Source organism: Mustelus asterias, chromosome 12 (assembly GCF_964213995.1).
Source record: "Mustelus asterias chromosome 12, sMusAst1.hap1.1, whole genome shotgun sequence".
NCBI lineage: Eukaryota > Metazoa > Chordata > Chondrichthyes > Carcharhiniformes > Triakidae > Mustelus > Mustelus asterias.
In genome coordinates, this window is record NC_135812.1 from 93,873,673 (window position 1) to 93,891,351 (window position 17,679).

At 42.7% G+C, this 17,679-nt stretch overlaps 1 long non-coding RNA gene across 1 annotated transcript in view; it reads left to right on the plus strand.

Moving 5' to 3' along the window:
• The window catches only part of LOC144501977 (uncharacterized), a 55,986-nt gene extending 41,312 nt beyond the window's left edge, over positions 1-14,674 (plus strand). Inside the window, exon 3 of the long non-coding RNA XR_013499231.1 lies at positions 14,499-14,674. This is a non-coding gene — a long non-coding RNA (uncharacterized LOC144501977). The remainder of the gene's footprint in view (positions 1-14,498) is intronic.
• The last annotated feature ends 3,005 nt before the right edge of the window (positions 14,675-17,679 follow it).

Consider the following 17,679-nt stretch of genomic DNA (forward strand, 5'->3'; position numbering starts at 1 on the left):
GGATAATTGTAGCCCCTCAATTCCTACTGCAGCTGTGTTTGTGGCAGATTACTGATCAAAACTAAGACCTTTTTAATCTGCATTCACATTGTATGTTGTGCTTATCCAAACAAATCATCGGCAGCTTTGCCTGTCTTGCTACATGCCACATTTATTGGAAGCACAAATTAACCGATTAATCTCTTAAGTATATTTGAGTTCTGTTACTGATGAGAGCAATGCAGCCTCATTCAGAGCATGGGTTTCATCTGCGTATAATTGGAAAAGAAAAGAAATACTCTTATTTCATATGATGTCAAACCGTATTTTGTATTCTGATTCTAGTGACTTGGGTATAGGCAGCTCTGACTTTGAGTAAACATCACTGTTGTTTTGATTTGATTTGATTTATTATTGTCACATGTATTAGTATACAGTGAAAAGTATTGTTTCTTGCACGGTATACAAAGTATACCGTTCAGAGAGAATGAAATGAAAGAGTGCAGAATTGTCAGAGAATACAGCAAGATATAGATAGGCTGGAACATTGGGCAGAGAAATGGCAGATGGAATTTAATCCAGATAAATGCGAAGTGATGCATTTCGGTAGATCTAATGTAAGGGGGAGCTATACAATAACTGGCAGAACCATCAGGAGTATAGACACACAGAGGGACCTGGGTGTACAAGTCCACAGATCCTTAAAGGTGGCAGCACAGGTGGAGAGGGTGGTCAAGACGGCATATGGCATGCTTGCCTTTATTGGACGGGGCATAGAATATAAAAGTTGGCATATGATGTTGCAGCTGTATAGAACGATGGTTAGGCCACATTTGGAATACTGCGTCCAGATCTGGTCGCCACACTACCAGAAGGACGTGGAGGCTTTGGAGAGAGTACAGAGAAGGTTTACCAGGATGTTGCCTGGTATGGAGGGTCTTAGCTATGAGGAGAGATTGGGTAAACTGGGGTTGTTCTCCCTGGAAAGACGGAGGATGAGGGGCGACCTAATAGAGGTGTATAAAATTATGAAGGGCGTAGATAGAGTGAACAGTGGGAAGCTTTTTCCCAGGTCGGAGGTGATGAACACAAGGGGTCACGGGTTCAAGGTGAGGGGGGCAAGGTTCAACACAGATGTCAGGGGGACGTATTTTACACAGAGGGTGGTGGGGGCCTGGAATGCACTGCCAAGCAAGGTGATTGAGGCGGACACGCTGGGATCGTTTAAGACTTATCTAGATAACCACATGAACAGACTGGGAATAGAGGGATACAAAAGAATGGTCTAGTGGGCACATGAGCGGCACAGGCTTGGAGGGCCGAAGGGCCTGTTCCTGTGCTGTATTGTTCTTTGTAGTGTTACAGTCATAGCTAGGGTATAGAGAAAGATCAACATAATGCGAGGTAAGTCCATTCAAAAGTCTGATGGCAGCAGGGAAGAAGCTGTTCTTGAGTCGGTTGATGCGTGACCTCAGACTGCGCGGATGCTGAAGATACTACCCTAGGTATCTATTTCTGTTCCGTACCCATTGTCACCATAGTGGACAGATCATTCCCCATTCACTTATTTTCTCTTGTGAATAATCGGTTAACTCTGGTGGTACTTGGCATGATTGTTACAAGGATCTGGGGATTAATATAAGCATAACTTTATTTTGGAGCAAAATCACAAAGATGTGCCCTTTTCTAACTGTTAAGTATCTGCATGAGCTGCCTTGTTATTGCTGTAGAGTTTTGGCTGCCAGCTAGAGTGGATGTATTTTCTTTTGATTAAAGTGTAAAACTGGAGTGCTGAGTACTTCACTCATATGAGATGCTAAGAAGCAAAAATACCCTGCAAGACAGATGCGTGATGGCTTGCCCACTGGTGTTTTTACCTCCCCGCCCCCATAATATTCTTTGATATTTGTCATACAAAATCTATGTTATGTCTGGCTAGTGTGTTTTTTTTAATGATTTCTGAATTTAGAAATAAAGTTATGAACTTAATGAGTTTTCTCCAGCACATTGACTGAACTGCTGACCTGGCTTTACCAAATCACAAGGCGTGGAGTGCCCCCGGACAGAGCAAAATGGGACTTTCAGACGAATCGCAGGCTGATTCCATCTGACAGGAAATATCTTTTATGGTATCATATGTGTTAAATGTGCATTTGTACCTGTCATTGCTTCAACTAATGGACAAAATGAGGTGACAATCAAATAACTTTATTGTCTGTACTATTATAGTAATTTTACTGCATATTTAAAACATAAACTGGGGAACAGAGCAGAATATAATCTCCTTAACTAGATGTTGTGGCACAACAATCGTCCTAAAATAACTTTAGAATATAACATCAGGCTACTTTTAAGTTTTAACTGTTTAAATAATAGTAAGCATCAAAACGTTGCATGGATTATCTTTTCTGACTTTGTTTTCATCTTTGCTACACAATTGTTTTGAAGATTATGTCGTTGATTGAATCATGACCTACATATGTTCAGCCAATGACATCATACAGTGGAATATTTAAATGAAAAGAGAGATGTGACATATCTGACGTGATAACGTTTTAAACGATTTGTTTATTTAAGTCCCACGAGCTGTCAGAATTTTAGTGGGCTATTATTAGGTTGGGATTTCCCTGTATCAATAATTAGTGGGTGAATTTGTATTGACCCTCTGGCTTACCATAAATACATCATCAGGTTGCACAGTTTTAAACCTTCCCTCCCTTGGTAAATAGTATAAAAGATGTTTGACTTGTTTCAGATGGTTAAGTGGTACATGCAAACCATGAAAATTATATTTGTTTAAAGGAACTATAGCATATTTAGTTGTTGATAGAATTGTAAATGCCATCCTACTGCTACCGATCAGAAAATTGCCAACATAGATGACTTCATTGTACAATATTTCAGGTCCTCATCATTAATTCAGCACTCCTGTGGTTGGGGTGAAGGAACTACAATTAGGTGCCCCTGGCACTATTGCACGATGTGGTGTGGGACAAGCACAAGGATCAGTATGTGTCTGTATCTAACATGGGTGGAGGCATTTGAGAGGCAGTAGATTGACAATCCACTATACAAACCAATTTCAAAATCTTCCAGTGAAAACATCAGCCTGTATGAGCTGGAACAATCTGTTAACATATTAAGTCTTTTTTTTAAAGCAAACTGTTTCTTTAAGCTTAATGTCACAGCTGAGAATTAATAAATGAATTCATCTGTACTGTGTCATATCCAAATCCAGTGCCACTAAATATTTTTTACATGAATGCATTAATCAGTATCAAGAACTGAATTTTACAATTTTCAAAGCAATGGGCCTGATGTCATTTCACAATAAGGATGCAAGTAGCTCACATTTCTCCCATCTTTGAGAATAGTTAAAATTAATCTGATTGAGGTGTTCAAATAGTTCTGAATTGTGACCTTTACTCCGAATATATGTCACAACATTTCACAATTTTTGAATTGTAACGATTGATTGCAACAAATTGATGTCTGTGAAAATTTTGGTTGTTGAAAAATTAGGTAAAATATTGGCCATTGTCTTTAGAATATATCCAAAACAAAAACTCAGTGGCAATGAAATTATATTTATTGCTTGTTTAAAAGGTTTAGGATATTCATAGAATCCCTACAGTGCAGAAAGAGAATGTGCAACCTCCACACAGACAGCCACCCAAGGCCGGAATTGAACCCGGGTCCATGGTGCTGTGAGGCGGCAGTGCTAACCATTGAGCCACAGTGCTGCCCATCTCCCAAATATTCTTCATAATTAGTAGTAGGATTTTTTTCAAAGTGCAAACAAGAAACAAAATTGCATTCATTTAATTGGCTGAACTACTTCAGAGCTGACTGAGTATTTTTTTAATATAATCATTTCAAATGTACTTATTCTAATGTAAGCAAATACAACAGCTAATTTTCACACACAAAATCCTATCAACTAAATGACCAGATGATCTGTTTTGTGTGTATATAAGGATGTGCTATCCAGACCTAGGAGAACTCTTCAACTCATCTTCAAAAAGTGCCTTGGGATATTTCTACCCAAGAGGACAGATAGGGTCCCTGTTTCATGTTTCCTCTGATGGATCTCCAGCCGTGCAGCACCTCCTCAGTAGGGCACTGAAATCTTGGGAGGGGGCTTGTGATGTGTGACCTGGAAGCGACATTGCTGCTATCACTGAACCAAGCTGACTCTTATGTTGCACCTGTTGTTTGCTTTTGACACATTGGAGTCAGAAAGGGTTATGTTCCTACTTTAGGGCATTAAGAATGGCTCTCAGGGTGTGATTAGAAAGGGCTAGGCCACATTTGTTGTCATAACCCGATTGTCCTGAGAAAATGGTGAAGCACCTGAACTTTTAAACTGATGATGATCCTACATTGGCACTTGGTCGTTTGTTGTCAGTACTGGCAACGTCTTCAACACAATAGATTGAGAGCACAAAGCAGATGGTGTCCTTTGTGAAGAACAGGTTAGATTTCGGTGAGCATATTGCTGTGAACATATTTTTATTCTCAGGGACATCATATATCAGAGTCCGGAGTATCAGAAGACACTCCTTTTCAACTGCATCCATTTCACAAAGGCTTTCAGTAGCATCCGTCTGGTACATTGCAAGACAGTGCGGCATCCCGGAGTGGTATATGAACATCTTTAGTGCCAACTCCAGCTGTACCATCAATACAACATGGGCAACATTCGACTCCCCAATATAATCACACGAGTACGACAAAGCTACATACTCTGCCCCATTTCTTTTCCACTTGATTACTGATTTCATTATGAGGAAGGCCATGGAATCCCATGGCAACTCCACCAGTTGAAAGACCTGGATTTTGCAGACAACATGACCCGGAAGAATGGAAAAGCAGCATATTATTTAAATGGAGAGATATTGCAGAAGTACAGAAGGATCTGGGTGACCAGGTACATGAATCAGGAAAAGCTACTATACGGGCACAACAAGTCATTCGGAAAGCAAATGGAATTATGTCATTTATTGCAAGTTCAGAGAGATTCACTCGACTGATACCTGGGATGGGTGTTATCTAACGAAGGGCCAGAGGTCCTTTTCTGCACTGTATGACTCAATGAAAGGTTGGACAGGTTGGGCTTGTATCCATTGGAGTTTAGAAAACTGAGAGGTGATCTTATTGAACCAGGTAGACTGGAATTTTCCAACTGTTCTTGCTGGCGGGATCTTCTGGTCCTGCTGACAGCAAACCCCCAGCACGGGTTTCCTGGCTGCATAGAATGGGAAACCCCATTGACAGTGGCTGGATCGGAAGATCCCTCTGCTGGCCAATAGTGGGCCACCTCCGCTGTGACGGTACTATGCCTTTAAGAAAGAATGTTTCTTTGCAAGTTTTTCAAGCAGTTCCTTTGCAAGGTTTTATAGTTTCCACAATGTCTGTAGCCGGTGTCCTTTAATTGCTGCTGAAGCAATATAATGGACCTCATGTTTATTTTTAATCTGGGCTAATGCAGTGTCCTGGGGTTATTAATGATCCCTTGGGATTGCTGACTGGGGATGATTGACAAGTCAGGTGTTGCCTGGGGGACAGGTTTTTCCACAGAAAAGTCCAAGCTTTGGTTTCATTTTGCTCAGAAGCTGTTGGGATGGGAGACAGAAAGCAGACTTTCTTGTTTCCCTCTCCCTGAAGGTGGAAATTCTGCTGTCTGTGAGTTGCTAGCCGGAAGCTGGTAGAGGCAGACACTGTCTCTGTCTCTTTCTCTCTCTCACTGGAGGCATGCTGAAAGTTCCAGGACTGGGAAGCCTCAGAGTTTTAATCCAACATTTCAAAGGACTAATTCACATAAGGCGCTAAAAAGCTGTAAAATCCAGCATCTCGTGAGCATATTGTTTTTTGTGCCAACTTTAGGATGGGGTGTATATTTATAGGATGGTTGTTTGACTTGGAACATCATAGTTAACGTTTAAGTTTATTTATTTGTGTCACAAGTAAGCTTACACTGCAATGAAGTTACTGTGAAAATCCCCTAGTTGCCACAGTCCGGCACCTGTTCAGGATACACTGAGGGACAATTTAGCTTGGCCAATGCACCTAACCAGCACGTTTTTCAGACTGTGGGAGGAAACCGGAGCACCCAGATGAAACCCACGCAGACACGGGGAGAACGTGCGGACTCTGCATAGACAGTGACCCAAGACCAGGAATTGAACCCGGGTTGCTGGTGCTGTGAGGTAGCAGTGCTAACCACTGTCCCACTGTGATACTCCTAGTTAGTTAGCTGTTAAGATACTATATCATGGCTGATTCTTGTAAGTGGTAAAAGTTATGTTAATTGTTTCATTATTTGCTAACTGTGTTCTTAAATAAACGTTGTTTGATAAAAACTTCTTAGTGGGTCACTTGAATCATACTTGGAGTGAAACACCTTGCGTGGGATTCTCTGGCTGCGCTCTCCCTAAATCCGGAGAATCCCACCCCAGGTCAATAGACCTTTGTGTGGTCTGTCCCCTGCCCGCTACGATTCCCATGGCGGGCGGGACAGGTGAATTTCCACTCTTCCCTTATGCTTGCCCGTGTCAAAATCAAATGTAAAATCTTAGGGTCCAGGCTAACTTCATAAAACACCTTGGAGGTTCTGGCTTGGGTCGTAACACTACTGCTGCGAAACACAAGACGGGGGGGTGCATGGAAAGTCCTGCCCAAAGGATCTTTAAGGGACTTGGCAAGGTTGTTGCTGAAAGGATGTTTCCCCTTGTGGGAGAAACTAGAACTGGGTTTAAAAATAAAGGGTCTCCCATTTAAGACAGAAATCAGAAGAATTTCTTTCCCTGAGGATCGTCAACCTTTGCAACTCTTGCCCAGAGAATGGTGGATGCAAAATCAATAAATGGTTTTAAGGCAGAAGTAGACAAGTCTTGACTAGCAAGGCAATCAAAAGTTATAGTGGGCAGCAAGAATGTGGAATTGAGGTTAGAATCAGATTAGCCATGATCTTATTGGATGGTGGAACAGCCTCAAAGGGCCAATTGCTGAATGTTCTACTTCTGCTTCTAATTTGTATGTTTATATACTGGCTGAAGAATTGCACATGCTCCAGGACTTGATCACTGATCTTGAGAGAAGGGGCATCGAGGTTGCTCTATGCATCAAGGAAGACTAATACAGTGGCAACGAGACAGTAACACAGTCCCCCTGGTTATCATCAGGCAACAGAACAGAGAGGACATTGACAACTTCCCCTCCCCAGTAGACACATCTCCACGGATGGTGATGTAGAGATCGACATCCACAAGAAAATCAGCGAAGTAGCATTGGTCTTCCAGTGGCTTCATGACCATCTGATGTCTCAAAATGCTTTACAGCCAATGAAGTGTGTACTATATCTGTTTTCTTTAAGCTTCTGGTGATTAGCAATCTCTAAGATGTTGACGATGACGGTATTTGATTTTATTTATTCACATGTACTGGGATACAGTGAAAAGTATTGTTTCTTGGGCGCTTTGCAGACAAAACATACCGTTCATAGAGTACATAGGGGAGAAGGACAGGAGAGGGTGCAGAATATAGTGTTGCAGTCACAAATAGGTGTAGAGAAAGGTCAGCTTAATATTTGGTAGGTCCATTCAAAAGTCTGATGGCAGCAGGGAAGAAGCTGTTCTTGAGTCGGTTGGTATGTGATACTTCTGTAACTTTTCCTGACACAAGAAGGTGGAAGAGAGTAGGTCCAGGATGCTTGGGATCCTTGATTACGCTGGTTGCTTTTCCAAAGCAGTGGGAAGTGTAGACGGAGTCAATGGATGGGAGGCTGGTTTGTGTGATGGATTGGATTACGTTCAGAACCTTTTGTAGTTTCTTGCGCTCTTGGTCAGAGCAGGAACCATACCAAGCTGTGATACATCCGGAAAGGATGCTTTCTATGGTAAAAATTGACGAGAGCCGTAGCGGACATGCCGAATTTCCTTAGCCTCTTGAGGGAGTAGAGAAAGTAAGATGGCCACACAGAGAAGGCTGGATTGTCTTTTGTTCAAGATGGTCCTAATTTATATGATGCCAATGTCACTTGCCACTTGTGAACCAAAAGTTGGATATCATCCAGGTGTTGCTGTGGATTAGCATGGACTGCATCAAAGAAGTCATAAATGGGATCAAACACACAGATTGTCAGTGAAAAGCCGCACTCTTGTCCTTTTCATAAAAGCAGACCGCTGATGAAACGGCTGAAGATGGTGGGACTTAGGATGTTTCCACTGAGGTACTCCTGGAGTAATGTGCTGAGGCTGTAATATTAGGTCTTTGACAACCACAATTAACTTAATTTGTGTCAGGTATGACTTTAGCCAGTAGTGTGAAGCAGGATAATTTATTGCACTAATTGTTTACCTACCCTGATCAGAGAGTTTGGGCACGGGCTGCTGTTGACATGTGTTTGGGTACGAATAATGTTTACATAATGCTTATCACAACTCTAACATCTTCATTAGCTCTGACACGGCTATGCAGCAGATTCTTAAAATGACCACCTGAGATGATATTGAAACATTTGTACTTTGTTTCTGACGTTGTTCAATAAAGCTGGTTTGGCAGTGAAGCACTGAAAATAAAGAGCAATTACTCCTTATTAGAGGAGGCTAGAGATAACATTAATCTTTCTTATCACATATTCAGCTGTTGAACTAACCTCCTGTTGCTGGCATTTTTCATGTCAATACGATAACGGGCAAAAGTTTAACTATATTCTAAATATTCTTCTGGGAACGTAGACAGCTAAACCATAACAAGAGGGGCAGAAACAGAGGTCATTTTAATATTTTTTCTTGTGACAGTGTCTTATTTTTCCTTAATTTGCCTTACCAGTAAAATAAGATGCACGTTTTCAGAGCTATTTATTCATATTTGGAGGAGGCTTCACAATTCGAGATTAAATGCCACATTTATAGTGTAGAATGTGTTCTCGATTCCAAAAACCTCACATAAATAACGGCTAGTGTTCTGACCATAAGTTTTATGTAAGTTATGTGTGACGTTTAGTGAATAGTATTCTCTGATAGAACGTACAAACCTGAACATGGCTACAGATGTATGCCACTCTGTCAGCAGTGTTAAGCAATGTGGAACAAACTTTTGAAAATAAAAACAGAATTGAAAAGGGATAGGAAGTTCTCTAGAAGGGTCGAGTGGACTCAAAAAGTTAACTGTGTTTCTCTCTCCACAGATGCTGCCAGACCTGCTGCGTTTATCCAGCATTTTCTGTTTTTATTTCAGATTCCAGCATCGGCAACATTTTGCTTTTGTACTTTTTTTGATGTGTATAGATTGGTAACTGTATTCTAATCTTGGAGTTCAGCTCATCTTACAAAACTTAAGTCACTTATTCCTTGCATTTTAAATCATCTATACTTCTTGATACGTTTTAACCCATTAATGTGGGTGAATGGCTGCAAGAGATTTACCTTTGAAAATATAAGTCTTATTTCACAAACATAGCTGTCTTGAAACAATGAAATCTTGGCTGGCAGAAGATTGACATAAAAAGACGGAAAAAAGATAATCTGATTTTCGAATCGTTTAATAACTTATTGAAGATTTGCGCCGGGATACTCCCAAAAGAATTTGTGTAAAAACTGGAGTAAATCCTGTTGGTTCTTTTCAGTGGGATTGTCAAAATGAATCTCCCACACTCTATCCACTGCAAGGTGCCTCAGAATAAATCACTCCAAAAATCAGTGCGTTATTCCCGCTGGAGAGGCCGGCAGCATAGAACGTACAACATTACAGCACAGTACAGGCCCTTCGGCCCTCGATGTTGCGCCGACCAGTGAAACCAATGACATGGCGCTGAGTGGGCCACTGCGCATACGCTGATCTGTCAGCGCCGAGAACGGCGCACATGCAGTAGGCCCGAACTGTCAGCTTCCTGATCACTGACCATCTTGATCGCTGGCTAGCACAGCAACCCCCCCCCCCCCATCACCTACCGATCACCTCCATGGCCCAATCGCTGTCCTTCCGGACATTTCTGGGCCAGCCCCGACTGCCCCCTCCGGTCTGTCTTGATCTCTCCCACCACACTGCAGTCCTATTCTCTTGTTTTTCCACCCTGACCCCTGACCCCCAACCCAACCTGGGAGTCAGCCCTTTCATTCCCTCCCCCACCGATCCTGACTGCAACGTGGCAGCAGGGCCTCCCCCAGTCCTGCCCCCTTGGCAGTGTCCGGTGGGCAGTGCCAGGGTGCCCTTTGGGCTGTGCCAGGGGGCCAGGCTGGCACTGCCAAGCTGGCAATGCTCAGGGGGCACCTCTCCCTTACCCCTGACTGCCTGAGGGGCCTCCATGGCCTCCCTTCACTCCAGCGGGGTCGAGCCACCGGCACCCCATTAGTGAGGAGCTGTTGTAAACCCCACTGGAGTGAACCACTCCTGGTGGGTAAGGGGGGGAGAGGCTCATGAGCCTGGAGACTTTAGTCCTGGGTCGGCTAATGAGATTGAAATGAGAATTTAAATATGGAGATCAGCTCCACGCCAATTTCTGGCATGGAGCTGACGATGCTGGAAATCTGGCGCCGGAGACGCACGGAGACCGTGGCACCCAGTGGGGAACCCACTAAACGGCCTCCGCTTATGTCTCCCAGCCTGCTACGCTGCTCTAGCAGCAGTGTAACAAACCTTTCTAGAGATGTCCCCATGGTTTCAGAATAGTTTAACTATATTGATTGGAGTTTAGAAGGCTGAGGGGAAATCTTATAGAGACATATAAGATAATGAAGGGGCTAGACAGGGTAGAGGCAGAGAGATTCTTTCCACTTAGAAAGGAAACAAGAACTAGAGGACACAGCCTCAAAATAAGGGGGAGTCAGTTTAGAACAGAGTTGAGGAGGAACTTCTCTCGGAGGGTAGTGAATCTCTGGAATTCTCTGCCCATTGAAGCAGTGGAGGCCACCTCGTTAAATATGTTTAAGTCACAGGTAGATAGATTTCTGATCAATAAGGGAATTAAGGGTTATGGGGAGCGGGCGGGTAAGTGGAACTAAACCACTATCAGATCAGCCATGATCTTATTGAATAGTGGGGCAGGCTCGAGGGGCTAGATGGCCTACTCCTGCTCCTGTTTCTTATGTCCTTATGATTTCTAGTGGGCTGTTGTAAAATAAATGTATCAATTTGTGAAGCATTGTAGTCTGATGTAATATTGATAGTATCACAAAGGACCAAAAAGGAACATCATCCCCATGGTATCCATTTAAACTAGGTATATACAAAATGATATTAAGACTGGAACCTCATTTCAAAGTTCAAATGAGAATTATAAGCTGCTTTAGCTCTGTAGTCATGGTTTGTGATGTTATCTGTGCCCATCAATGAGCCCACTGTCTTGTAATTATTCATGGGTATCAATCATTCTCTGTACATTGAGTTATCTGTTAACCGTTGATTGCTGCCCGTAGGATATTGCCCTGGCTTAAGAAGATCCAAATCTTGGCTCTGCTGTCAGGAGAAGGTATAGAAGACATTTTCACTTTACTAGCGGAATGAAATGGAAGGGAAGAAGGTCAAGTTGCTCAGCAAGTCATTCCGAAGCATCTCTTTGCAACTTGTTAAGAGAATCTGAAATACTGTATGATGTAAAAACAGGAGTTGGGGAGATTATAATGACTCTTCGGATGGAATTCCCCCTTTTTGAGACTAACCCTGGAAACTTCCGTCCTCGTTGGCAGCTGTGATTCTCTGGTGCCAGTTTTATTTGGAAGGCTGAATTCTCCATTCTCTCATGCAGTGGGGTGGTCATGGATGAGATCCCCAAAGGGCAGAATTCTCCCAACCCACCCCTGGTGGGCGGGCGCGGAAAATCAGGTGAGAGCCAAAAGGTACGAAACCCGCCGACATAAATTTAGGATGCATTTCTCCCAGTGGTGGGTTAATGGTGAGTCAGTCCTCCCACTGGAAGGTGGCATGAACACCATTTACATTCATTTACATCTCATGATTGGTCACTAAAACAGCTGCCTGCTGGTATCCTATCGGGCTTTTCAAACTTGCGTCACGCCAGCGGGAAATTACATCGGTGTCAAACCCGATTGCTAAAGAGGGCCGTGCGCAAGGTGTTCTTCACTGGCCAAGAGGGTTTGAGTGTAACAAACCTTTCTGCCTTTGTGCTATGCTGCTCCTGATACAGTGTTCACCACTCTGCCGGGGCAGACCAGTTCCTGCCTTCGGGGCGGCACAGTGGCAAAGTGGTTAGCACTGCTGCCTGACAGTGCCAGGGACCTGGATTCAATTTCCGGCTTGGGTCACTGTCTATATGGAGTTTGCACGTTCTCCCCGTGTCTGCGTGGATTTCCTCCGGGTGCTCCGGTTTCCTCCCACAGTCCAAAGATGTGCGGGTTGGTGGGTTGGCCATGCTAAATTGCCCCTTCGTGTCAGGGAGACTAGCTAGGGTAAATGCATGGAGTTATGGGGATAGAGCCTGGGTGGGATTGTGGTCGGTGCGGACTCGATGGGCCTCCTTCTGCACTGTAGGATTCTATAATTCTATGATTCCATGATCTTCCCATGCCAAACTGGTCTTCATGGACAGCACTCCATTGCTGGACCCATGGACCCTCCTGTGTCACCCTCCATCTCAGTTGAGTACTGAACCTGGGGTTGGGGTCTCCTTCCCCGCTAGTGCTATAGACCAGTGTCTATCTGGACAGCACTGTGCTGTGGGATACGTAGCCACCGCAACAAAGATTTAAAGTTTGCCAGAGGTGGAGTGCGAGGTGTGGGGGTGAGGTGGTGGCCGTATGAAGATAAGGGGGGCAATGTGGAAGGAGAGCTATGCAAGGATAGGAGAGGGGGGCTCAGGGCAAGGGTTCACAATGGCAGGCAGTGGGGCAAAGAGATGGCTGAGGAAGATGAACAATGAAAGATAGAGGGAAGGTGAAGGTTGGATGCTGGACCCCAATATGTCTGCGCAAAGAGCTCACAAACAAGGGGGTCAAAGGGATACCACATTGTTTACTGGAAGGGAAGGGATGAAGACTCCAGAGGCAGATGGTAGCCGTCCCAAGTGAGGTATGGGCGCTCTACAGGTGATGGGGTTGGGGGAATGGTAGTTGAATTGAGGAACAGACTCCCTCTTGAGGCTGCTAGCCTTTTCCCTCTGGGTTGCTGATATCCTGCACAGCCTAGTAAAGACAGGTGGGTTGGAGAGAGTGATATGAGTGTTCTGGACTGGTATTTAAATATGGTGCCAGGATCTTCGAACCCACCCGCTAACTCAGGATCGGTGGCTGAATCAGCTGCCAGTTGCCAGGTGGGTGGTACGGGAACTCACCTGTACATAATTAATGAGGTTCCAAGCACAAAATCTGGCGTGGGGTCCTGCCATTCTGATTGGTGGGACAGGCACTGCCAGAGCCACCTGCCACCATATTTATTCTCAAAATGGGAGAGTTCTGTTCTTCATCTTCATTCTGACCCAGTTAGGCACCATTAATATTTGAAAAGAAATCTGAAGACCTAGTTTTATTCAAGAGAACTCTGCCACAGGATTTCCTTTCTCTTAACAAAACCAACTTTATTTTTATAAAAGACTTAAATAAAACAAGCACTATTAACATATGCATTCAGGTTTACTTTCTACTTTCCCTCAAAATTCTCCAATAAGCCCCATCAATCTTAAAGTTATCTACTTCCACAGGGAGCACTCATGAGTATGCTACAGTCCTCTGGAGAATTTTCCTAGCTCCAGCTATTCTCAGAGGTAAAACCTCCATTAATCCCCTCTTGACTGTAGGGGTATCAGTCCCTTGTTCTGGTTCCTTTTCCAATACTTTTAAGCAAATCGGCTGGACACTTTGCCGATTAGGCACAGTGAGGCCCACTAGCTTCAAATGGGGAAATCTTCTAGCGTCTGTTCTCACAACATTCAAAACTGAGATTTAAACATCACCTGCCTTCCACACAGCCAATGATGAAGTTAGTACTTTACTCTGTTTACAGTGCAGATCTGACCAACTGTCATTTATTGTGGTTAACTTTTCTCAGTGAGCTGTACACCCTACGAGGTCCAATCTGCACCTAAAAAATCCCTCCTGGCAAACACCCAAATAAATTGAAATCATAGCATCTTCCTAAGCACCACTCATCTTCATGATGACTAAATGTGGGCTATCCTCAAACCAACCTTTAAGCTAATTATCCTTCATTTAAAAATGCTTCAGTTAAATAAGCCTACCTGTGATATAACTCTGTTTCTTCTATCCAGACTATATGAAACAAACATGGGTAACCTTCTGAAGTGCCAACAAAACGCACACACCCAGACTGAATTAAAAAAAAATCTTGAGTATTAAAACAATGCCTTAGTGCCATTTGACCCAGTCATCAGGATATTACAATACATATTCAAGTATCCTGTAATGATTCTGTACATAAATCAGTAATTTTTTACATTACATGTTTTGTAATAGCTCTGAACAGTAGTCACAAAGAAAGTTCTCTAGCTTTCCACACGCAGTGTACCATTTGTATTGGTTTTACCGTGGCTTTGTTTTCTATTGCAGTGAACATTTCAGCACCAGAGAAGTACAGTGGGACCACTTTTCTTCATTTACCATCCGCTGTTACTGTCCGCTAATGCTCCAAGCCTTTCATTCAAGTGAGAGTCACAAGAGCTGTCTACTCCATCAGTGTTTCACTTTGTCTGCAACAGATAATATGACATTTCATGGAATGATGCACGGTACGTTTTTCCCGCACGGCTTGCTCATCAGGAAGATTCTTTATTTAGTTCTTCTCCCTCATGCCATAAAGGACAGGCCAATAATTTCCTGCCACCTATCTTTCAGAATTGCTGAGGGCGGCACAGTGGCACAGTGGTTAGCACTACTGCCTCACAGTGCCAGGGACCTGGGTTCGATTCCTGGCTTGGGTCAGTGTTGGTGCAGAGTCTGCACATTCTCCCCATGTCTGCGTGAGTTTCCTCCAGGTGCTCTGGTTTCCTTTCACAGTCTGAAGCACATGCTGGTTTGGTCCATTGGCCATGGTAAATTCTCCCTCAGTGTATCCGAACAGGCACCAGAGTGTGGCGACTGGGCGATTTTCACAGTAACTTCATTGCAGAGTTAATGTAAGCCTACTTGTGATTAATAAATAATAAACTTCCAGGAGAATTTCAAGAATATTGCATCGATTCACTTACCATCTGTGAAGTATTTTGTTTCACCTCACCCCCATCAGAGATAAATTGCTTTGGCTCTAATTGACACATCTGTCATTGCCTGACTAAGATTTGGAAATCATAAGGAATAAAATGTGAAGCTGCATCGTTCCATTATGTGGCACAGCACACTGTGTCAAACCATTGATCCATTGGGAAGCTTTATGTTGTTCTTGGAATTTATCAGGAGGAGCTCCATAGGCTAAATGCTCCTGTGAATGTGTTACTGAGTCATGGAGACCAAATTCAGATCATCAATTTACTTACTACAGGAGGGTAAAATATATATTTGAGCTTTATTGAGATTAAATTTAAACTAACATAAATCCTTGATTCAGTAATAATGTGTTCATATTTTATTTATGGAGTTTATTTAATCTGGAACAAGTTGAGTATGAGCTTTATCCACTCCTCTACAAACCATCCAAATACAGTTCCCTTTTATGCATTCCAATCTTTCATAAACTTTTGCAAAAAATCCCTCAGTGATCATCTTGAGTTTATGGCTCATTACAGTTGATTCACCAAGTAATGGGAAACAATTGAAATTAACTGGAACTATTTACCCTCTCAAAATCAACACAGTTTTGCAATCTTCTACATTCCTCCTAAAAGTTTTTCACACCCTCTAATTTGATATTCTCTGCAATCTCTGATATATTTCTCTTATGTGTCCAAATCTTTTATATAAAAGGCAAATAAAAGAGGTCTCAGGGGGCACATCACTACTTAGAAATTAATTGCATTTATCCAGAACCTCTGCATTTTGTTGCCTAGCTATCCTGCATATGTCTACATCTGCTTAAATACCACACCTTTTCATTTTTATAATGTCCTATATTTGACACCTCGCTGAGTGCCTTATGAGAATCCAAACAACAGCCGCTGAATCACAGTTATCAATACAATCTGTAACTTCCTCAACTTTACAAACAGTAGTAGTAGCAACCATTCTTGGGTCATTATTGTAGGCCTGAATACATCCTCCATTTTCTAAGCATTACTCTCATGGGCTTAGATTTCTCAACTTATATTAAAAAAACAAAGATTTCTCAGTCTGCCTGTGCTGAATTTTTGCCACCAACTTCTCAATAATTTGAAGGTAGCTGCTTGATGTTTTCAGGCATCTGGTCACCAAAAAAAAGGATTTGTCAGAGAAATGTTTAATAATAGGCAGAATCTTTACAGACATGCACCAAGACAGAAAATTGAATCTTTCTGAAGCAGTGTGACTGAATCAAAATATTAAAATATATTTTCTTGGGGTGCTCCAGCAATTTAGATCAGGCTGGGCTGTGACAGCGGGAACTTTTCTTTGACTTCTTTGTTTTCCTCTGATGCTGTTGATAACAAGGCAATCAGAAATGGGCCTTCCATGCGTCCGGCTGAATATGGGCTTTGTGTGATCAGGCTGCCACTGAATCTCATGAAGGCGGATAAGAACAGGTTTTTGGAATGCATTAGAACAGAGTCAAATTGTTTCGGCCAGACAAGAATATTTTATGTAAATTGTTTCACTGGAGAGATTTGAGGTAGTGTGATGCTTTTATGTGAAAAAGCAAGGGGTTTTTTATTGGGGGGGGGGGGAAACGGCCTGCAAGAAAGGTGACATTTGAGAGAACAATTGCTATGTTGTTTGCCTGCTTTGCTGTTATGAATGGAGCCAAAGAGAAGGTGTCCTTGGACTTCTGTTAATAGTGTACATCTTCATCTGCCTTCAGGATTAGCTTCATATAGGGAGATGTAGGCAATTTTGCAAAGCAGTGCAGGCACATCTTGTGGCTTTCTGGCATTCACCTGCTTGTACGGACAGGTTTCACAGCCGGTGTAGATACCTGTTGCACCGAAATGGCTTCCAATCTGATTAATGCAGTGCATCACCAGGATGGAAATGCAGCCTCATTGCTTTATGCTCACCTACTTCAGTGCAAGTACAAGAACAATGTACTTTTTAACAGCTACGTTGACTTGAAGGTTTCCTCAGTCTCCACTGTGTCCGTAGCAATCTCCATTAGGAATATTATACCTTCGCTCTGGGTGGTGATCTGCTGATTGATCCACGTAGTACAGCAATGGTAAGAGGAAATGATGTTGCTTGTTAGGAAAAAAGGACATTTGCACTCCAATGGAACTGCACATTCTGGGAAAGGAAAAACATTTTATACTCTATAGTATGCGTAATGCTGAACATAGTTAACTTTTTACAAAGCAAATATCCTGTTTTTGCCCCAAAAGGTTTTTTTTCAGGAAGATATACTCAACAGGCCATTGAAATGTCAGCGTTTAAAAATATTTTTTTGCGATAGTACCATCAGCTGGAAGAGATGAGTGTGGCAGAGTGATATGTTTTGTGAATGATATGTGTAAATTTTAAGGTGACCAGTTACTTAGCTCTATAACCTTGGCATCTGATGTTACAGTGTTGATTCATTTGCATTCCTATGGTATACTGCATTGTGTAATTGGAAGCTGGTTTGTTCAGGATCAGAACGTTGTAAGAATGGGGACCAGGAATCCCTGCTGCT